We start from the raw sequence: 24225 nt of genomic DNA, 5'->3' as shown, positions 1-24225 counted from the left end.
CTCTCTTATTTTACCAGCTATGAACGAAAAAGGTTTTATTGTTTTCGACCTGTAAAACATATAAATTAGTGTAACCTATTTACAAAAAGCACAAATATATATATATACATATATACATATATATATACATATATATATATATATATATATATATATATTTCTTGGCATTCTTTGCATGACACTTTTCTGTAATAGAGAGTGTTTTTAAAAAGGGACTTTTCTACTTCGATCTTACTGATGAATTAAAACGCACACGTCCTTTTAAGGAGCAGAAAAGCACAGAGAAGATCCACAAAACTTTTTCTTCCTAAAACTTCTGAGATGTCAGGTTTACGTGCCTGAATTTTATGAGCACGGGGAGGGGAACATAATCCTTACAGCAAGGAAGCCAGCCCTTCATCAAAGCCTGCTCATTTAGTAGCGCATTAAATGTTTTTAAAAGTTGCATAAAATAGCATAAAGGTCTTATCAGAATGTGACACATGTGTCTCGTCCTCCATCTGTTGGCACAGATCGTTCCGTACCTCCCAGAACCAGCAGCTACTTAAAAGCACACATACTAAGCACAGAGGAAATGTCACCAACATATATGTCCAAGAAGACACGCTATACATTTCGTAATAAATTCCTGCCAGTTGCCTCCTGTAACGTTGCCCCTCCCAGTGGGTGGCAGTAAACACGTGGGCACTCACATTCCGACGCTTATCACGCATGGCACCCTAAAACAGTACCCTAAGTGTCTTCAACTTCAACCAGTCAGGTACAATGCAAAGAGGTTCTGAAATGCTCCGCTATAAAACTTCCACATCTCCAGTCTTCCCATTATATTCTGATTAGAATCCAGCAATCAACCCAGTCACATTCCTTGGGCAACAAACAACTATCACGGTGTCTAATCCTGATGTCTAAATTTACAGGTGAAAAACTGCAATCCACCTGTGTTCGTCTAAGCTGTGATATTTATCTAGGGAGTGAGACCTGGGGAATCATGTTCCACCAGACTTTTTATTCAGACCTTCTACCTATAGCTCAAGTGACCTGTAGGGAGGAAATGGAACATGGCTGTCCAAGGATCCCTGCTATCTGTGAAGACAAGACGGCAGTCACGCAGAAACGCCCAGAAAGCGCTAACTATCCTGTCCTGGGAGTCACACGTGTGCCGGACGTCTGAGCTGTAGCCTCTTAAAACCCCTTTAATCGCTTGTGCGTAGCCTTAGTCAGAGGATCCATAGCCACTGTGCCCGTCATCTCTATGGACCTCAGCTACCCATCAGCAAAGACCTTCTCTCACCTGATTTAACACACGCAAATTCAGATCCACTCCACCTACCAGCGTTTTTCAACTTTTTACTTAATGCGATCATCCTCTACCAGTCTTCTCTATAGCTATAGCTATGTATACATTCTTGTCAATCTATATTCAGAATTTTAATCTGGCATCAACAAAATGGAGGAAGCATGTTTATTTAGTCACTGGAGCTGGGGATCTTACCATTTAATGTAAACAATCTAACTAGGAATATATTCAAAGAAGCTGAACGATCAGACGATATCCTGCTTTATTTTCTAGCAGAGCATGTTAAATAAATGAACTAGTTCGAATCCCTTATTGCAGCGTTTCGCCTCTTTTCCAACTGAGAATGGTTCTCGGCAGCTGGGGGATGGTGCCTACCTGATATACAGTGACTGGCCACCGCCTTTAGCTCTCGTAAGCACTCGACGACACATGTATAGTTAGTCCAGTTCTGTGCATGTCTTCGCTGCTGCTCCCTCATAATTCCCATCATTCCCAGAGCTCTGTAATTCCCATCTCCTGAATCCCAGCCTTCTCCTGCTCTTCTACATCCTAGTCCGAGACTTCCAGTACCTTCAGGTTATTGGATTACCTGTGAAAGACCAAGCCACAAACTTACATTACTCAACCTCTGTCAGATTGTTTTTCTGATATTTCTGCCTGAACACATTATAATAGTTATACATTTTACATATAGGCATATTGCACTCAGATGAGAGATAAAACAAACATATATTTTCTGTTTTTAAGCTGCAGTCCTAAAATATCTTGCACAGATTCTTCCAAGTACAATTACATTTTGCATATATATACAGCAACATGTCACCTATTGATAATAAACACATGATGAATTCTGCCATGATATTTTTGTGACGACGGGTAAATCTTGCAGGACCTGTGCAATGGTGCCGGGATATTTGCCATGACAAACTGACACCACATCTACTGCTCCTCTGCAGACATGCCAGACCGGACACCAAGACCAACCGGGGGTGGTCTGCCTTTTCCCAACCTGGCCACTCCTCCGTCTCCTCGCCCACGTCTATCCGGGCTGCTTGGCATGCAGGTTGGAACGAGAGTCCTCAGACACGGGAAGAAGAAATATAACTATTAATGCAATTAGTGGCCACATTTTCAATAAAGCAATTTAAAACATTCTACCTGATCATAATAAGACTATTTTAGTTAAATTGTTACGAATTATATATTTTTAAACCCTCCCTGATTATTCTCAATCTCCTATCAATCATAAGAGCCCAAATTTTCCTAATTCATGCATATGTGCACACACAAACACACACACACACACAGAATTACACACACCTACTGCTTCAAACACACTTATTCTTACCTGATACATCAAATTCACAAGTTCAGTTTTTACCTCACAAGCTCTAACAATTTGGCTGTGGCATATTTAACATATTCCACTGATAAAACAAATTATCACCCATGATCACACAAATGATTGCTGTAATTATAACGCTTACTATGCTTATATAGTTGGTCTCTGTCTCTGTCCCTCGAACTATATGTGTTACACAGCAAAATTAAATTCAGCACCACGAGACGAGACTATTGACAACACTTATGGAATTATTTCAAACTTAGTAGGACAGAAGCCATACAGTTGAAATATTCTTACATTTTCTCATATGTTTTGAGCTCTGTTGTATGTTTGTAATGTGCTGTTTGCTTCACTGGTTTGTTGCTTTGGACAAAAATAGTATATAGAGACGAATAAAGTGATTAGTTAAGGTAAAATGTTTCTGAGACAAAACATCGTCTGAATTGTTTAAATTATGCATTCAAAACCAACAAAATTAAATGATGAAAAGCAAACATCTAATGAAAAGATACTGCAAAGCATATTTAAGTTTTTTTTCTTATAATTCTGAAGTTTTTAAAAGCACATTCTACACGAAAGCATGATAAAGCACGATCAGCTGAAAGTGGGTTGTTTTCTCTCTTGTTTGTCCATTTAATGTTGCGATTTGCTATTAAGGACACATGCTTTGGATTTTCTCTGACTGCCTGATGCATTATGGGGCAGGAATATCACGTAAGCTGGATTCACAGCAGCCGGGGCTGCTTACAGACCAGTGTGTGTGCGGCCTTCACTGAAGCCTCAGCTCACTCACAGCTCGCCCAGAAAACCCACACCCAAAGCAGCCCCTGCTCAGACCGTGTGGGACACGTCCAGCCCACCTCAACTGATCATGAATCGCCCCACACCCTCCCAGCCCATTTAGAGACGTCTGCTTACCCCACCTTAGCTCTTATGCCTCTTTCACCACCTGACCCCCCTCAAGAAAATCCACCAGTTAGACATGGGAGGGCAAACCCAAAGTGGGAGCCCCCATATAACCCCCACCCTCAGTGTCCAATCCCCGGTCCCTACAGTACGTCCCTCTCCGTTTGTCCCAAGTCCTTCCTGACCTCCGCGGTCAGATAGACCTTCCATCTAATCATGCCCCAATTAACTGGAGTATCACTCCAAACATGCCAGTAAACACTAAACAGTAGCGTTTCCCAGAAGCCAGACTGCAGGCCTCATACTACCGAGCTTCTGTGACCTGCATTCATCCACCGTCCACATACATGCTTACTGTAACCTGCTCCATCCAGGCACCCAAAGAGATCCACAGCTCATGTCTGTCATTAAGACAGTAAACATATTTACTTATTATCTCGATTTTCATATTGCATACATCAGTATTTTTGCTGCCCTGAAATAACGCTTAAATGTTACCGAAATTCTACCATCTGCATAAATAACACACACACACACACACACACACACATCCAGACTTAAAGTGACTTTTGTCCCACCCAATATCAAACTCTCTGCTACGCTTTTGCATGCATCACTGAATTTTTTTAAAAGTATAAAATGATAATGAAAAACTAAAAACAAACGTATTGTCCTTGCAGCTCTTCATGTAAAACTTCTATTTAAAACACGCATTAATACTGAAGGGTGATTCTGTTTTTTCATGGCTTCCTGTACAGACTATTGCTTGCTGCTGTTTTTTATTATTTATAAAAACGATACATTATGGCCAAAAAATTAAACTGCCATCAATTTTTGCTTAAAGAAATGTTTGAAATGTTTTTTTAATAAATATATATTGCGATCTCCCTCTGAAGTTCTTTATCCCTGTATTATGTCTGCAATGTCCCGTTTTATAACTTTCCATGCATTAAATGTGCAAACGTACCTGTCAGATTTTTCACTTACTTTCCATATCACTGGTCCCCACATCAGTATTATTCTCAGTCCGCTGCTAACAAAACTGACAAAACAGGTCAGATAAATAAGCATTAATGCAGTTCGTGTCTCACAGTTAAACTGTGGTATAAATAAAACACATTCTCTAGTTTCTCACTAGTTTTAACAATTTAATCATTTATATGGATGTTTTTAAAGTAGAAATTGTAGAACTTGCAGTAGAATTAGATGTTTTCCACGTTCCACTGTGAACTTCCTTCGTTTATTTCTGCAGGGGCTGATTTTGGTGTCTAACACCCCTCCTAAAACACTGTTTGACCTACGTCTTATTTTTCTGACATCTCATGGTTCATTTTCTTGTTAAATATTTTTAGTATTTTCAAATGTCAAATCCAGAATGTGCTCTGTGCATTATGTAGTTCCTTGGAAAGCTAAATTTTAATATTTGTTTGTATTTAATCCTTTGTCTGGTTTCCTTCATGCTGTTATACGCTCATAATTTTCGGGTTTTCTTAAACAAGTAATATTGTACTAAATATACAAATATATTTTGTGTTTCATTACAATTCACAGTATATTTATTATACAAAGGGTAGTTTTTAGAATACCACCAAAGATAATGTTTGTTTAAATTTGATTTATCAAATCAAACAGATTCACCGAATATTTGTTAAGAAACAAAATCATAATTTAATAGGTATACATGGTGAGTCTATTCACCATATTTCACAGCAAATACAATCTATCAAACAATTAGAATGTCAAGGTTTCTGGAATAAGTAAAGCAAAACATTAAACTTCAATTGAAAACATAAATTAATATGTGCTTTATGGCTCAGTTTAACAAAAAAATCAAACAAGATTTGTGTTTGAAACATGAATGTACCTGTATGTGATTCACTGTGACATGCTAAGGACTGTTGAAATTAATCAGCCCCTTTTAATGTGCTGTTTCACATTACTCTTTGTGTCAAAACCACATCTCACAATTTTGTAGTTCTGGGGGAGATAAATAAACTCAATTTTAATTTAATTTTTAAACAAAGATCAGCTACAATCTGTGGCTCAATGACTGATAAATTAATGACAATGAGAAATGTACCAATATGCTTATTCTGCTAGTAAATCATAATGAAAAAATTTGAAGTTTAACAGAGGCACGCAGGGACTTCGGTACAAATTATGAATTAAGGTATCATTAAGATATCAGACGCAACTTACTACTGGAATGAACAAAATCCATAATGTCTGGTTCCATTCATATTTTGATTTTAAAAAGAATCTAAACATGGAAAAAATTCAATGGTAAAAAAGAGTGACATAATGAGATTAGGAATGCAGAGAAATGCTCATAATAGTGAATAAATATGTGAAATTATAAATATATTGCAAATAGTTCTCTGTTGTATGGTACTCTGTAAAAAGTATAGAAAATAAACAATTCACAAGATTAAAAAAATGCATATATACATATATATATATATATTTTTAAAATGTAATATGTAAAAAGATTAAAAAATAAAATTTGCAAAAGAAAACTGATAAATGGATTTTCTCAATACAGACTCAAACTTACGGTTTGTAAGTATTATCGAGCAATTTAAAAAAAGGACTACCGTGATTGGGTAATCTGATTTGGAAATATTAAACACTTATATCAGTACATCAGATACACTTTGTGTATGAAGTGGTCAGCACCTGTACGACTGCATGTCAGTAATGCACAATATGTAGCTCTGCCTGATGTCTGTATTGACCATCTGTGTGTCTCTTATTCTGAACCTGCATCTGAACATTTGTGTCTGTCTTATGGTGTGTGTGTGTGTGTGTGTGTGTGTGTGTGTGTGTGTGTGTGTGTCAGAAGAATGTGCAGGTATCCGCACGCGTACATGCAACTGCTGTGTGAGCACAGGTGTGTACATGTTTGTCTGTCAGAGATGTTGTGTGTGTGCATCCGTGTGAGAGAGAAACTGCGGTACACGGATGTATGGAGTCTTATTCGGGTAAAATTCTGTTAAACTTTAGCTAAAGCTCAGATCTAAAGGCAGGTGACATGTCAGGTGTGTAGGGCTGAGTGCCCCTGTGTGTAACTGCGAACGGGTGGCCGCTGCTTTGCACTGATGCACAGGAAACCTGCAGGAGAGGAACCCCCAAATTTTAAAATGGTGACTCCCTTTCGGGAAATGTTCCTTTCCTCCTAAGCTGCACAGGTAAGTGGCTGCCAATGGGAGCTGTCAGGTAGATGGTTATAGCCAAGGTGTGGCGAGAGTCTGTAAGCCAGTCAGCTGGGATGGGTGGGGGGGGGGCTGCGGCTGTGTGAAGAGATTGACGACGGTGGAAACAGGATACTGACGTGAGGAGGCAAGACAGTGGGCAGGTCCCGTGACCCCAGGTCCTTGGGATGCAGACACACTGGCCGCTGAGCGGGGCAGTGACATCACAGCCCCAAGGTCACCGCTTTCACAAGTGTCATGAGGCTGGGACAGTGTAAGCGGGGGCCCCCAGCTCTGACTCATGTTGCTCCCCGGCTCGCTGGACTGGAAGGAGGGCCGGGCTGAGCTCCGCCGGACGTCGGTCGCGAAAATCAGGCTTTCAGAAACAAGAAAAAAGACACAGACCGCCTCAGATTTAAGAGGCCGCTTATCCAGACCCCGCTTCTATGAAGACACGAACCCAAAACAAGCTTCTTCAGCTAGCCCACAAATCAAGCTTTCACACCCCCCGTCAGCTGTGAGGGAATGGTGACACCTGTATCTAAAATAAGAGTCTCGACAGGTTAAAAAATTTAATATATAATCTATATAACATCATCAAAGCCATGTGTAAACTCTGCCCTTCATTTGTTTACCAAATAAATTAATTATAAAGTAAAATCAATTAAACTAGCAATAATAATAATGATAATAGTAATGTTGCACTAATAAAAAGTAAGTACAACTCCAACTGCAAGGACACGAAGTTCCTCCATCTTAGTTTATGTACAGGACATGTCGATTGTTTGATTGTCCGCTCGTTGTAGAAAAGTTTCTAAGACAGAAGCATCCATGTTCCAGTCTGATCAGTGATTGTAGGAGAGGGTGAGCTGGAGATGGAGAAGCAGAAAGAGGCAGAGAAACAGCGAAGGACCATCCCAGACGGTTAGGTGTGAGTGTGGAGCACGTGGGGAGGCTGACGGCACAAGCACCCGAATATGCCAACATGCCGACACCCGAACACAGCGACCTGAGTGAAGGGGACAAGAGGACCAGCTTAATTAGATAACGAGTGAGCTGATCCGATCCCACATTAAGCATCACACAAAATTGGAAGTCATGGTCAGGATTCAGGGAGGACGGTAAAATCTGTGTGGTACGAGGGTACAGGATACAACAACTCAGGTAACCAACTGTGGCACGCATCTGTGGGGGGAGTGTGGGGACATCGCCAATTTTATCAAAATAATAACAAAGCCTCCCCCACACACACTCACACACGTGTGTGTATGTGCGTGTGAGGTCCCTTTGGCCCGGTCCACCAGTGCTCCAAAATATCTCCTCCAACCAAACGTCGCTCTCAGTAGGAGCCTATGCTTTTCGGCAAGAGCTGCATAAACAAAAAATCCCGGACGTCCCTTCAACCATTGTTAAAACGGCTGGGCAGCCCGTCCTGCCACCGCAAAACTGCACACACACCTGACGCGCGCAAAAAGCCGGCCGCTCGCCGTGCCTCACACACTCTCGTGGCACACCTGCCCGCAATATCCCTCCGTCACTCACACGCGCCAATGCAAGCGCAGGGTGCGTTCGCACAAACGCCATGCCGTGAAAAGTTCACGGCACAGCGGCCAAGCAACTGAATCTAAGAGTCCAGACGGAAATGAAGGCCATTTCGCAATGCCCTGTTCCTGCAAGTGGATGGCTGCAGATTGCATGCGCAGGGCAACAGCGTCTCTGCATAGCAGAATGTGTCTCAAACGCGATTTTTGTTGTGCATGTGTGTGTGTTTTTGGTTTTTGGTTTTTTTTTTGCAGGCTGCAGCCGATTAGCTCGCCGCCACATGTGGGAGAGAGGGGCGAGTTCGAAGCCTGGCTCCGAGAAGCGACCGGTCTAGCAGTGGACGTCGGCTGACCAGGCCCGACCACATTGTGACGCTCCGCGCACATTGTCATCGACGTCCAGGTGACTGAGAAGAATCATCATTTTAGTTTCCCTCCTCGTCAGTAAAGAGGGAGGACGCAGGTTGTTCAGAGTAGCAGGGATGTTGGAAGCGCCGGGTGCAGGGAGCCTTGACCTCAGGCCCGCCCGCCATTTTGGAGCCTCGACAGGTCGTCTGCACTTGCTGGTGCCCTGCCAGTCTGGAGGATGGGACTCCTGTTTCAGCAGACTGCCTATAACTGCCTGTGTTAGCTCTGTGCAGGTGGTCATGGACGTAGGTTTCCTGAACGTGAGAACTCCGACATACAAAGATGAGAGTCGCTCTGCGCGCACACGTACAAACACACACACACACACATACACACACACACCATCCTGGCAGGCTCCTTCGCCCAGGACAGGCATGACTGATGAAAAACACAAATTCACATGCCCCAAGTACAATATTTCCAAACAGCCCTGACTGGAGGGATATGATAGAACTCAAATAAAGTTTAATACGTCATTTATAATTCAATCTCTATTCGGGGGGGGGGGGGGGTGGATTTATACAATGTCAAAGAAAGTTTCCAGACAGTTCAAGAAACAAATTCCGCAACACAGCCATCATTATAACTGAAAGATAAACTGAGTCTAACTGCAAAATTTTCCTTTCTCCTTCATGTGAGCTGAGTTTCCTCTCAGCACTAAGGGTTGAAGGTATCACAGAAGGGATCGCGTCGCTCAGCTACACCCTTCCGCTATCTGTAGGAAGGACAGCAGGGGCCACGAGAGCAGCACTGCAACGGATCAACAAGACACTTTATCCAGAGGAAGGAATTAAAAACAGGGAATTCCTTCATGAATTTCTCTCTCTGAAACCTTCTGCCTCAACTGTTTCTCCTTATTTCTAGGTTTTGCAAATTAAATTCTGGTAAAACCTTCTCAGTAGAAATGTTTAGTAAAATGGCTTGTAACAACACCTCAGTTTTTATTTATACGGTTTAATTATATTTTATTGGTTAAAGCAGTGTTTCTGTTCCTTAGGGACCCACAACCGGTCCAAATTCCCTGCCAGACAGTCTACATTTTTGCTCCCTGGGAGCTGGGAGGGAACAAAAAACCTGTATTATCTGTGGGTCCCCGGAGGATTGGACTGGGAAACACTGGGTTAAAGGCACTAAAACTCTCCTCAAAGTAAAATGAAGATATCAAAAACTTTAAATGTCGCAAGCTGTCATACAGACATTTCTTTACTCAGCTATAACCAAAACCTTACAACATAACGTTCCCTCCAATGAAATACTTATTTCCAAAGATAAACTACTTTCGACCAAAATTGAGTGTCTCGGTACGAATAAACGTATAATACTAGATATTGCGCATCATCGTATAGTTGTTAATCCCTAATACCAAACCTCAGCGTTTTCTCAACCAGGACAAAAGATCAGTAGGAAAGACAGATGAATCCCAAAACAGCAAAGCATGCTCCTTATATAAACTGCAAAGGCCCTGGTGCTGTTATGCCACACCCTATCGGAGAGGCAGCAGTGCCAGGCACTGGTCCGACCATAAGCTCTGAAAAAGGCCAGGTATAAAAACAGTTCCTATGAACAACGTCGTGTGAGTGTCTAGTGATGGTCTGCACCTCTGAATTTACTTGCACGTCAGTTGACTTGACAAAAAGGAAGCAACACAGATATTACAATGCATTCCAAAGCTTTTATCTCATTCCAGGGTCCATCTGGAATGAGGGCCCACCAGCCAGCACAAATGCAAGCATTGGGGATGTTCTTCATACAAACCCTGGCCACCACATCACGAGCAAACTAATCAGACAAACACAAAGGAAAGTTAAAGTATCCTGGAACTCACATGGAGACCTTTTCCTCCTTCAGGCTCCCCGTCTTTGTCTCAGGCCAAAATCCTCATTCTTTACAAGACCTTCCTGAGGTTCACAACATCTCTTCTCCAACACCCAGTCAGCACACACGCCATGATTTGGTGGGGCCTGAAAGTTTGGCCAACACTTGAAATTCTGCAGAAAGTAAAGAGAAAACACTTAATTATAGAAAATTTATGATCCGAAACTCAAAGGGTCTAACTTACTGGTCCTCCACATACCGACCTAGAGAGAGCAGAAGTGCAAATCTGAAGGGGAGTCAACATCAGCAAGGCAGAGTCATACCACATGACTGTCCAATTCAGCAAAAATGACGTCATGTTTAACGCACGACTCTCCCTTGCCATGTGCAAAAGTGACGAAACACGGGCAAACCAATCGCCGTGTGTCTTTTAATTGCATGTTGCCTCCCCAGATCCGATGGATTGCATTTAAGTCCCCTTCCCCCTTTTTGTAAAGAATAACGATCGACAACAATAATAGCTTCTTATTTAGCTCGTGTTAACTACACAAAGTGCATTAGTGCTTCACCTAGAATGATTGAAATAAGATTTTTAAAAACAGAAATGAAGGCAGAAACTTAGGAAGGAAAATGCAATCAAGAAGCAAAATAACAAACACAAAAATAAGGCGACAATAAGTTTTTTCCGGAGTGCAATAAAAAAACTAGGTAATAAAAAACAAGAGTAAACAGTTACGTCTTTAGGTGCTTTGTGAATGCATTTACTGTGTGAACGTTTTTACAGTTTTTCAGCGCATTGTGGTGGGGGGCAATAGGTTACTGTGGGACAATCTGAGCACTCTGGAAGGAGCACATGTTGCACTGCAGATATTAGTGTATAGATTTTAAATTCAGGAAATTTTGCATCTGTCTTTTAGCAGTTTATCATATCATTTACCATGTTAAAATTCTTCACGACCACGTACCACACAACACTTCGATAAAGGGAACAGAAAAGTAGGACTCACCAAAGTCAAGAGGAAGAGAACCCCGTCGGTTCACCTGAAAGGAGACCCGCAGAATTAGCGCAGATATACTAAAACATGAAGGATGACCTAATGAATGAAAACTAAAGACATACACACAAACTTTCTGAACTCCGTAAAGAAGAATTTTCCACATGCTGCGAGGATTAATTGCATGAAACTGTTTTAAATTAATGTGACCACTGCCACGTCCGAACAATGGTTGCTTTAACCGAGAAGAGGTGTTCACAGATACGGCGAAATGCCAATGGAAAAAGTAACACCCGCTATGGTAAAACAAGTTCAAGGATGTGTTTGATGAGAAACACCCAGGCATAAAGTAGAATGATAAACTTTACGCGGACACCACATGTGTCGACCATTGTTCATTTTTGCTTTACTATCAATTTGTCTGTAGTTTCATGTATATAGTTAGTTATGGTTATTGGCTCTAGTTACGTTGGTGTTTAGGAATGAGAATATTAGTAATTATTATTGATGAATGACATTTTAATAATGTCTGCAGCAATTTTATTGTAATAAAGTAATGTGTTTGAAATGTCCAAAGTTTGAACATCAGGTAACCTTATGACGTACACATCACCCCCCATTCACAGTGTGATGGATCTTATCGATGAAATTCGCTAATGACGCCTTTGGGGTTCGTAACTTTTATGTACAAGGGGACAATAAAAATGTTTAAAATAAAAAAATATGTCAGCAGCCTCCTCTGTATACCTTATAATGTTCCAGTATATCTTTACCATATTATAATTCCCTCAACACACCACAAAACAAAAAGGATGCATTTTTTTGTTATATGCTACGTGACAGAAGATTATGCTTTAAGTATATCGTGACAAGAAAAATAGGAAACATCTTTTGGTTGGATTTATTTGTGTCGCAAGTGAACCAGTTCCACGTGGTTCTCTGTACCACAGGCCTCGAGCTACGCCTGAAATGGTAAGTGTAAGCTATTATTAATTATATTAATTTAGTATTATAGCAAAATATTGTGTCAAGTATTTATGCCCATAATTGTTATCATTACCGTTATAATTAATGCAGGCAAGTGATGTTTCGGCATCAAGCAGAGCAGACGGGCGGATGTGAAGGTACATCCACGACATGGGGCCTAAATCTAAGAACCTTCTTTAATGCCACGTGGGGAGGGTGGTACTGGTGCGCGCGCCATTACGGGTAAGCGGGCCACAGTGCAAATGTATACATATTGGATAATTATTTTAAAATAACTCAAGAAATAAGAACGGTACGATTGTCTTGTATTTGTTTTCGTTTTAAGTGGATATTTTTACAAATCTCATGAGTGGTGTTGCGTCGCAGCAAATTGTGTCCTCCCCCCGATACAAATTTATTGAGCTACATCTCATAGTATAAATTTATAGAGAGTTATACGTTATGACAAGGACCAACTCAAGTTCATGTTAACAAATGATATGCCGTCATCTTACATCTTTCTTGCACGCATCTCCAAATTGCCTGGATCCTGTATATTGAGGAGTCACACCTCTGTTGACCTCTCCTGACACATTTCTGACCTCAGCACTTGATATGTTTGTTTATTTGGTGTAATTAACTAAATGATAATTTAGGTGTCTTAATTTCTAATTACAACCAATCATAGTTGGGAATGGATCTTGTCATGTTCATGTTGTTTACTTCGCTATGGGAAAAAATAGGTTATATTCATACTTCGTGGATAAAATGCTGTCTTAAGAGTTTTTTCAGCTGAAGTGATTTTTCCGCTATATGCTCTCGTTTTTGACCAGTTACGTCCAATCTTACAACTGTCTTGCGTCATACTTATTAATACATAGAACTGAAGGCATTAATATATTTGTATCCACTTATAATTTCTAACCAAAAAAAAGTTTGTGTTTTAATATAACAAATATTCTATGCTACAGAAATGTTTCATGGAGTCACAAGTGCCAAAGGTAAACTGACTCTGAGACACGTATCATTAATGATACCTGCGGGATCGTTACCTTTTTTTTCTTATGTAAAATGGTCTTCGTTACTTTGTAGTTGTTTTACCCTGTTGAACGATGCTTGTTAGGACGGCCACGTCGGTTTGTTTTTGGCGACAGTGAAAGTACAGGTGCGAGGCACCTCCTGCGTGGTATCAATGACGAGTTAAACTTAGGAAATACGTAGGGGCACTTTTAGCCCTCATTTGGGGAAAGCATAAATAGGAACACCTTTTTGTATGGCTTGCTATTTGTAATAAGCTTATGTGCTTTATATTTTATTTTCTTATTTCAATACAGCGTGAGACAGCAGCTTGTTTGGGCTGTGCAGTCAGTCAGGTGTGAGTGCTTGGAGTACATTTGTGGATACAAGGAAAAGGAAAGTAGTTGATGGATATTTTTTTTTCGAAAACACCAAAAAGAGAGAAGAGTGTGTGAGGAAAATATGCGAGCGAATGCTGTGTGAGGTGTCGCCGCTTCGCTCCTCCTCGGCGTGTGCGGCAGCGCCGTACGCCCCACACACCCATGCGGGAGCGAGCCGCAGAACCATCTCAGCACGCCAGGGATCGGGGAATGAAAGTGATGTTGCTTCTAACTCTGTGACTAATATCTTCCCTTATTCATGTCAATACGGTTTCATTTGTCATCATATGAGCTTGCATGAGTGTGTGTGTGTATGTGTGTGTGTGTGTGTGTGTGTGTGTGTGTGTGCAGGCGCGCGTGTGTATGTATATGAGAGAGGAATACAGTGAGCGAGAACAAGAGGGAGGGAAGTTCTCGGCTCCTTCAGATCTTGGTCAGCAGCAATATTTGACAATGTATGCAATGTACTTGTAAGAAAGGTCTGGGATTTGACCCCTATCCTTTCCACCCAGCTTATATCACTCTCTCACACAGGCGCGCGCGCACACACACGCACGCATACACGCGTGAAGTCACTATGTCTTCCCACGTGCAACCCTCTACATCTCGGGGGCTCTGTGTGTTTACATGCAGCTCTTTAAATCACATACTTTGGGGCTTCGTGTGCATTGACTCGGTAAACTGGGTGAGTTAGCTGCTGGTTGCCTGGCTGTTTGAGATCACAGTTTTGGAAGCAGAGTCCTGACAAAGTTGATGCTGCTAAATACCTTCCCTTGGGTTGGGATGCACGCCGGAGTCTGGGAATTGGGCAGGACAGAGTAGCTCCGTGTACACAATTTTGTAACAATTACATTCGCAATAATAAAAAAAAAAAAATTCGTGGATATAATCCTAAGAATAAGAACAAAACAAATGACATAATTCGAGATATAAAACAGCACATACAATATGCAATAATAATAATAATAATAATAATAATAATAATAATAATAATAATAATGCTCGCTCCAGGACGCTAGTAACACGTCTTCGATATGAAGGTTTAGATTCGACGAATGCGACCTCCGCAAATGCTTTTTGGGGTAAGGGCTTCCCAGCTTGATAGTTATTAACAGCAAGCCCAGACCGCAAAAAGATTCGCGAAGGACAAATGACACACTACATCCAGTTGAGTCCATAAAAAAAAGCGATATCCAGAGGCTTTGCTCTCCCGCTTGTTTCCCAGGCACAGTCAGTGTGTCCATTAATCAGAAAAGCCGAGGTAACGGAACCCTTTCCTTGTGCTCAAGTCTGTCTCCAACTCAGCGCGTTCATCGAGAGAACGAAGGTTTTCCAAAAATGCCATATCCAAATCCCAGTAAACTATGCGCTACCGCTGTCCGAGGATCGTTTTTAGAAATGTTCGCTCCATCCTGTTAGTTTTATTTATAATTTCTCTCGTCCCTGTCTCCTCTCTTTTTTGCTCTATTGCGCATCAACACAAAACAACATACAGTAAAGTAGCAACCATATTTCAGTTTTTTACATCTTGGTTTGAGCAACATTGTCATTGTTGTTATTATGTTCAGAAATCCTCCCGATCGTGATGTAGCCTACTGGAGAGCTGAGCTGCTTCTGCCGGTCGGCAGTTCTGCGTTAGGGGAAGAACAAGCTGTGTTCCGCACGTAATAAATAGGAAGCAGCGACGGATCTTATTGGTGCAAGCAAAACCTCGTCATCCACCAATCGGTGTGCTTCTCACATAGGGACCCCCCTTTTTGAAAAAAAGGGAAAAAAGAAAAGGGAAAACTAAATTGTATCCTCGTTAGCCAAAGTGAGTATAGATAATGCGTTTATGCATCCCTTTGTGTATGTGGGTGTGATTGTGTCTATCTAATTTTTGTGGGTTATCATTATTAATTTTCCGCCTTTATAATGGCAATGTTAAACATCGTACAAATATATACTTGACATATGTCAACAGCTAGTACTATTGCTGTTTAAGTAACAATAACATCAACAATGGCAGCCATGGTAGCCATTCAGAGCATTCTCTATTTGCAATAAGGAATTGTTACTGATGTAACGTGAGTTAAAAACAATGTAAATAAATCCTGTCTTTAAATGTGCACGTGACTGATTCACGACAACGCCTGCACCAGCTGCGGGAAGTCTGGCAATGTCCTGTACACTAAGGCAACAATGCGAAGGCCCTCTGACACCATGCAACTGGCTAAGTGCGGAGAGTTCACAGGGGGCACAATCAGACGAGGAAATGTACTTTAATCACAGCCAGATAGAACCTGAACATCATAAAGTCATTATAGTAATATAAAAGGTCGATATAAACGAGATAATAATAATAATAATAATAATAATAATAATAATAATAAGAAGAAGAAGAAGAAGAAGAAGAGTGTATTGTCACGATTAAAGATAAGTATACTTTAATAATATAGTATATACTAGTATATTAAATATATTTCAGTTACATGCTGGCAACAATTGAAAATTATTATTATTATTATTATTATTATTATTATCATCATCATCATGCACTACTTCTTGCTATTTAAACCTTCCCATCATGCAATTCCACACCCCCACCAGGGGTAGTTCCTGGAGGTGGTACAACACGATCTAAAAAAAACCTCAGATAAGTATTAAGAGGATGTCCCGGAAAATAATACACACATATATATATATATATATATATAAACTTTAACTCCACTTACCATTATGATCTGTTTCCATATCTCCCTTTCAGTGGCCAAGAGTGTTTGTCAAAACATCAATGCGTCCCCCTTTCTTGAAACTGCAAGTTATTGTACTGAGTGAGGGGGTCACGATCTATATCTGGACACCCCCCGCCACCACCCCCCACTCTCTCCCTCATTTGAATCCAAACCAACCCCTCTTCACCACTTCAACTCTTTGTTATTGTACAACTTCGTAGAATAGCAGCGGATACGGGGGAAAAAAGCAAAGAATTCTAGAAGTGAGATACAAATGTAAAATCCATGCCGGATGCCACCCTAGTGTGGATTGGATTGGGTGGTCTTTTCATTTGCGGACGTCTCCAGTCAGTCACGATTCTACCCCTCTATCTCCAGAGCACAGTGACTGCCTCTCCTGACGCAGCCAACGCGCATTACTCACTTTAGCAGTCACGACTCGAGAATCCGTGTTGTTTTCACTAAAATTACACCGCCAGCACTGAATTATTTAAGAGCATACTGCCCCTGTCTGGATTATGCGTTTGGCAAAGAATGGAAAACAGTTTATAAGAGGTTAAGTCAGATGTTTCTATTTTCGTCGCTCAAAACACATATGAATTTACATAGACACTCACACAGCACAGACGAATGACAGTTCTTTTCAAGCACAAATGCAAACATGCAGCAGGCTATTCCCCTTGACTACACAACCAAGCCGATGAGTTGCAAAGCGAACAGAGAAGCCGTAGCACCCGAAGACCAGCAATTACCTAGAAATGACTGCAATGCTTTTTGCTTTGAGTGAACGAAAGAAATCGGCTTTTTTGATGGTACGGAGATGTTTCTTCGGTGAGGCAAATTTGACACGGTTATCGAGAACGAGTTGGCATCACAAAGATAAACATCCTCGATAATGGTGTCCTAACGATCGTTTCGTCATTTGATATTACAGTATTTCATCCAACGTAAACGGGTGGCTTCATCTGTGGTCTCTTAGCTAGAGCTATACCAATTTAAGCAAAGTTACAACCTGAAATTACCAACACATATATACTTAGAATATTGTACTTCTGATTTATTCAAGTCAAACGTTACAATGGCGAGGCTAATTAAATTATATTTGTTAAAAAAAAGCTACTATTGGAAATAAAACTGCAGCCTATGTTGTCATTCCTACGATATGAGTTTAATTAAACTTGACGGAGGGGGTCAATTACCGTAAAGCAGACTTGGCATAAAGCCTCATATCCCGAAGGCTACAGTCACTTTATCATTGAATGAAACATAGATGAAACATAGACTGAAGTTTGCAAGCAATCGGTCTGCGTGATAAGCCTAAAGAAGTGTTTGCCGAAGCAGGAGTTAACAAGATGTTCTGGAAGTAACAGGACACTCCAGACATAACAGGAGATTCTATAGCTTAAAGACGACAAATCAATCAGTTGATAAAACTGCAAAGAAACGAATTGGATGACGTGGGCGGAAGAGTAATCCAAGTCCAGCCGCCTATAGCCTCCTTGTCTGTGCGTTCACATCATCAGGTAAACTGTTCAAACGACGCAGGCGGGAAGATTCACAAAGCGGGAGGTGTTCAAGTTGTCTAATTCATATTTGGCAGTGTCGCTTAATCTTTTGACAATCTGCAGTTTCTAGCATTTCGTCGTTCCTTTGTTGACCTCCACATGAAGTGCATGCCATTTCGCGATACGTCTGCTGGTTTCCGAGCACATGAACATTTTGCGGCGGGGACGTCGAAAACGGAACACCCCCCTCCCCCCGTCGCCATTCCATTTATTTTCAGCACCATCTCTGTTGGACAGCTCCTGGGTTTCCCCGTCCATCCGCTGCACTGTAGCGCTTACTGCTCGTGTGCCCTCCTCGGGATTCATTCCCCTTCATTTTTTTCCCCTTGCACAAGAGTTGTTCTCTGCCTGTATAGTTTAGGAATGAACTGGCAGAATCCTCGATTCCTACTCATCTGATGGGATTTCCATTCGCGCGAGCTTAAAAATCGTGCAGAGAGGAAAATATATGAGGGGAAAAAAGGACTCAACAGCGCCGACGGACAAAGGAGTTTGTAGTCGCTATTGATTCACATATTAAGCATTGGGGTGATTCCACATCTGCAAAAAAAAAGCTGAATTTGATCTTTTAAGCTATGCTTTGGATAACAGTGATAAATTAAAGAAGCATGCTGATGGTAGTAAACGGCATACATGAGAGTTTAATCATGACAAAGCAATGTAGTATCATACAGCACACAAAAGCACGAGACGAACCCAAACATGCATGAGAACATGCACAATGTTGAACAGAAAAACTAGACCGGTATGAACACTGCAGGTGCACGGATGACTTACCGGTTCGGGGAACCCTCGCTGCAACGGGGAAATACAAACGTAAAATTTAATTTAATTTAATTGCATTTATATCACAGATAGAAAATAGTAGACAAAATTAAATGTACAAAAACGTGTCCTTGATTCATTCCTCGGCTCAGTGGAATGTCCAAGTTTTCTTAGAATCGCGCTCCTTTTTATACAAGTGATACCCTCTGTCTATTTATGGACCACGATCAAACCCTGATGCTATTTTTAGTACGCAGTAAGGGAAAAAAACACTCACAAAGGCATCTCGCAGGAACGTTACGTGAAGAGCATGAAATGTACATTAATTTTGCCTTTCCAACTCTGCACAAGAGCCACGAGCTGCCTTCGTTGCATCATTGCGGTGATTTTTTCTAACCGAACGCCTTCTATTTTCCCCTCAGTTTTGTTTCTGAAAACACACTACTTGACTTCACTGATCGCTTTCACTCACTCCTGCGCTCTCTCCCTTTCTGCTTTCTCCTTTGAGCCACAAAATGTACCAAATGTTCTTATACTGTCGATGGGGAAAACATGGGAAGAATTAATAGGTTACTGCTTATAGAACGCGCGTGTGTGTTGATATATATATATATATATATATATATATATATATATATATATATATATATATATATATATATATATATATATATATATATATATATATATATATATAGCCTGGGTATCGACGTGGATTTCATGCAGTCTAACAATCGTTAGCTATGATTCTACGGAAATCGAAAGCTATGCTTTTACGATTTTACCATTGCATACGGTATTGCTATTACGTGCAAAACACTGTGTAAAATAATTAAAGCTTTCTGCCGAGAGAGAAAAAAAGGTATTTTTCTGTTGTGGGCTGTGTCAGTTACTAGGCATTGACGTCACACTTAGATTCTCCCACTTTACAGCCTATAGCTGCTGATTAAAGCCGTCGCCGCTGGATTCACTGTCTGTCCCGCCGTTATGAAATTTGCCAGAAAAAAAAAAACATTGCAGGTGAAAGCAAAGACGGGAGTGGGCACAACGCCGGTACACGGCCCAAAAATGAATTTTATAATACCTATCATTGTGTTCATTTAGTAATTTATAAATTCAGCCCTGCACTGCCCACAGCGCCATTTCAAGAACGTGAGAAACACATTCCTCTTTTTCTTGTTCCCTCACTCTCTCTCTCTCTCTCTCTCTCGGATCCCCCTGCCTTCCATTTTTGCCTCGACAAGGCAGCCTGCGATAAAGCTTGGTTTCTCATTCCGTGTGTTTGTCAGGCAAACATTCTTGCCTCCCCAAGTGACAATAACAGTGCAAGCGCTCAGCGTGCAGCGGCCCCTCTGCTCCCCGTGCCCACGCACCAGACTCGCTCACCCACGGAATCGACTCAGCGTGAGTTGCACATACACTGCAGCGGCAGCGGACACAGCCATGCTACACTCGCTGTCTGTTTGTCTACACTACACGGAAATATTCTTACACGCATATATATATATGTTCTGCATTCATTCATTTGGTTTATATTTAGTGCATGTGTGATTTGCAGAGTCTGTATATACAAGAAGACATAAAATAATAAAAGGCTGGTAGGGAAACAACGCTTCCTTCGCCTGTTTCACATTCAGTCACATACTCCCCGCGATATCTGCATTCTCCATGCCTCCCCGGTCAGTCACGAGGAGTGTGATTACAGTACTTTATTTAATAAGCACGATTTCTCTCCACTCGGGAGAGAACCCGTTTCTTCGAATAGAAAATCTCGAGAAAAAGGGCAGTGCCCGTCGCAACCGTCGATGCTATTTTGGACGTATACACACAGTTGTTCTATACGCCCGGAGCCGTGGGTTACACCTTACTGGCGAATACACGCAGAAAATCTCATAACACTCCAAGATCGGGTGGGGTACTGGTCGTTATAGAGGCTATATAAAACTCCTATGAGACTGGAAGGCTCACATTGCATTTAAAAACATACTAACGATAAATAATGTTTCTGTTATGCTTCATTTTCGAATTAGCAGTACATATATGTAAGCCTTCGTGTTTTTTTCTTTTGTTTTCGGTTCAGTGTGATTCATCATTGATCCCAAAATGATTTAATAGTTTTATTATAACATTTATTATTGGATCGAAGATGACTGGTACACAAACACAAAAAAAAATGCTGAAGTTCAACAGTGACATCCGCGGTTCCTGATATTTTTGTTCACTACTCCCTTAAGTCGCCCCTCCTCACCAAAATACAAACACATATACAAACTAAATCTGATCCAAATACTAAAACCTGCCACCTCTTACACCGGGGAGGTGTTGGAAAGTAGTCTCTTTCGCTCAGCCTCTCTCGCTCTCTCTCAGTCGTCTTTGCTGCAGTGGCGAATCTTTCAATCAGAGGAACGGTACCAAATATCAATGAGAATGGTGCCGCTTGCACCGGCAACACACAGGGCTTACCACGAGGTGTCGCCACAAGCAATTTTAGACCACTTGCGAACCGTATTTGTTTCTGCGAGTTTCAATGGAGCTTTCTCTCAGATTAATGAAAATGTCAGCTGGAGCATTATTTTTAAAGAACCAGTGTCTCTCATTCAGAGTGAAGCCCCGTGTAGGTAAAATAAATGAAGAGTGATGATATTTCTGAAAATTTCTATCATATGTTGTCATCTTTACTTGCGTTGAACTCGGTGCATACCCTTTACTAAACACCGAAAATACAAAATGTCCTTGGCACAACAGAAGGGCAGATTTTGTACAAATAAACACACGTACGCACTTCCAAGCACACGCGCACGCACGAACGGGCGCGACATATTTACTAGTATTTATGCACAGCACAAATTGTTGCTAAATATTGCAGGCACGTAAACTCGCCATGATTCTCTTCACAAACAGCTGAAGAAAACATCACAAAAGACCAAATTTCTCCCTTACAACTCCATTGGTCACGAACTAAAATTAAGCGACATCAGTATCTTCTGGGGTGTAGCCTGGTAGAGAGAAATCGATAAGTACATAAATGCATGGATGGATGGATGAATGGATGGATGGATATTTGTTGCTCAGAAGCAGTGTCTTTTTGGAAACCCAGTTCCAAAACAATGAAACTGTATAAATGAAACGATATACATAGTATTTATTTGCATATGTATTATATATAAATATATGAAATACATTATTTTATTCCTTTGAAAAATACTTTGGGCATTGAAGTACAATATCAACTATAATTTTTTTCAATCTGTCTGTAGATTAGATGGATATCGGTATAAACGAATGATGTCAACTGCAATAATTCACCTGTTTTGATGGTGCAGCAGAAATATGTGTGATAATTCTGAACCTCAGTTGTGTCATTTAACACACGATGATCTAGAGGCCCAGTTGCCTATTGATCTGAATACATAATGATATTATTATGAATATTTTGATATTTCCTCAGCACCTATGGCTTATACCAACAAAGTGTGCCAGTCTGTGATGGAGTAAATCAATTCTGAAGGATCATGTGAAATGGGTGATGTTAGAGCCTCCGCCTTTCTGTGATGATGGGAGTATTGCGTGTTTCGGTTTAATCCAGATACGATCCATCTCGATCGATCATTTCCTCTTCTTTCCTGTGAAATCATACATATAGTCATTAATGTACGTAAAGAATTGTTGTATTTGAATCTGCACATCTGGGTTCCAATGTGGTTGCACGCTGATTCAATTTGAAGAGCATCAAATAATATGGCTGACACGTTCGAATTCTGCTCAGATTATATGACACAAGTCAGCTTTGACTGCAAAGGTGGAATTAAGCTTGTATGTCCAAAGATCAATTGAAAAACAGATAGTGTATTGAGGAAATGCATTAAAGTTCACGCAGACGGAGGACACGTGGTGCGACATCAACAGGTTCTAACTCTCTTTTCGCACCCAGCTTCACATCTTGGAAAACCTGAAATTGAATGGGTACAAAAAATGAAGACTGTCTGGGAGAGCTCACAATTAAGGCTCATTAGTCACCACGAAACGTTTACTAGAAAGAACACAAATGTGCGCGCTTTGCGTACTGCTGACCCCAGTACCTTCAGCAGCATCCAGTATAATAATTGGTATAATCTTACGTACGATTAAAAATTCTCTTAACTAATGAGAAATTGTCAAAGTAAGATGACACAAGTGTTAAATTACCGTGATCCGTTCATGGTCGTCATGTGCGTCCCTATCTCCCTTTAAAAACACAGCTAAAACAATGTATAGTCGTGTTTATCGTGAACTCCTCATATGTTTGGCTTATGTTCGAAAGAACAACCGATATTAAATATAACGTACTGAACAATCATTTGTATAATACGTAGTCAGTATCTGTGTTTGCAACAAGTTTCCGTCTAGTTTTGGATCTGTAGATCTTTCCATTGAGTGATTTCGCGGGTTAGCCGTGGTGCTAAGGAACTTTGCTTAGGGAAATCCGCTTTAACCACAGCAGTATGTTATCCTGGTCTAGGTACAGCGGCTGTTACTATGCATCCCAACAGACTGGCAAGAAAAAGAGAGGAACCCCGGCACGTGAATACACCCACGCATTACCGCAGCCGGCTTCTCTGCAGACTATTCCAAACTGTACATAATCTTGTTAAAAATATAAAGAACTGGTATACTTGCACATGCCTAGTTAGTTTTCTGTTTAAAAACATGCCACTCTGGTATTACGTCTTTAAACAATCGCCATTTGAATTTCTGGAACTACGCTTCAAAATTATTAATTTTCGTATTATTGATGCACAAAGATTCGTTCCTCGACGGTCATAGATTTACGCGATTTATGTATCAACGCGTAATAATTCGTAAAACGATAATACAGGCTTTCGGGAATATGCACTGAGTATGCTTTAAACGTATTAAGAGAAGACAACTCTTTAAGAGCTACCTGTACGGTCACTGGCGCAAATAAAAGTTTCCCGACATCAAGTCACGATTAATGCTCACGGGAAAGAATGCACCTACCTTGTGATATGTTTCACCTGTCAGTTTTCTTGGGAGATAGATTATTTACGTTTTAAACCAATACGATTTTCAAGGACCAGAAGACAAGAGCAAAAACCGGGACAGACTAATCCTCTTGCGTCAGGACGAAGAAAGGGTGTCACGCAGTATGTGTCGTTGCAGTTTTCTGTCTGAGGCCAAATATTTTGTGTTGCCAGTATAGACACGGCAAGGGAGAGAATATATCCACGGGTAGGGAACACCAGCCAGCTAACAGAACAACCCCCACCCCCACCCCCCTACATTCAATACCGAAATGCACAGCTGAGTTATCTAAATTATA

At 41.0% G+C, this 24225-nt stretch overlaps 1 long non-coding RNA gene across 14 annotated transcripts; it reads right to left on the bottom strand.

The window, feature by feature from the left end:
- Positions 1-166: 166 nt before the first annotated feature.
- LOC125706649 (uncharacterized) lies at positions 167-24123 on the bottom strand. 14 transcript variants are annotated; one of them, XR_007382042.1, is made up of 9 exons: positions 23904-24123; positions 18918-18935; positions 17328-18680; positions 11511-11544; positions 10514-10676; positions 6880-7115; positions 4536-4590; positions 2190-2375; positions 167-1886 (listed from the first exon to the last, which is right to left on the bottom strand). It is a non-coding gene; the product is annotated as an uncharacterized LOC125706649 (long non-coding RNA). The 14 variants fall into 14 exon arrangements; XR_007382046.1 differs by having other exon boundaries at positions 17328-18560; XR_007382041.1 differs by lacking the exon at positions 23904-24123 and adding an exon at positions 19183-19466.
- Between the last annotated feature and the right edge of the window lie 102 nt (positions 24124-24225).

This window comes from Brienomyrus brachyistius, chromosome 13 (assembly GCF_023856365.1).
Source record: "Brienomyrus brachyistius isolate T26 chromosome 13, BBRACH_0.4, whole genome shotgun sequence".
Taxonomy (NCBI): Eukaryota; Metazoa; Chordata; class Actinopteri; order Osteoglossiformes; family Mormyridae; genus Brienomyrus; species Brienomyrus brachyistius.
Note: the sequence above shows the minus strand (reverse complement) of the source record. Positions and strands in the feature narration are given on the sequence as shown.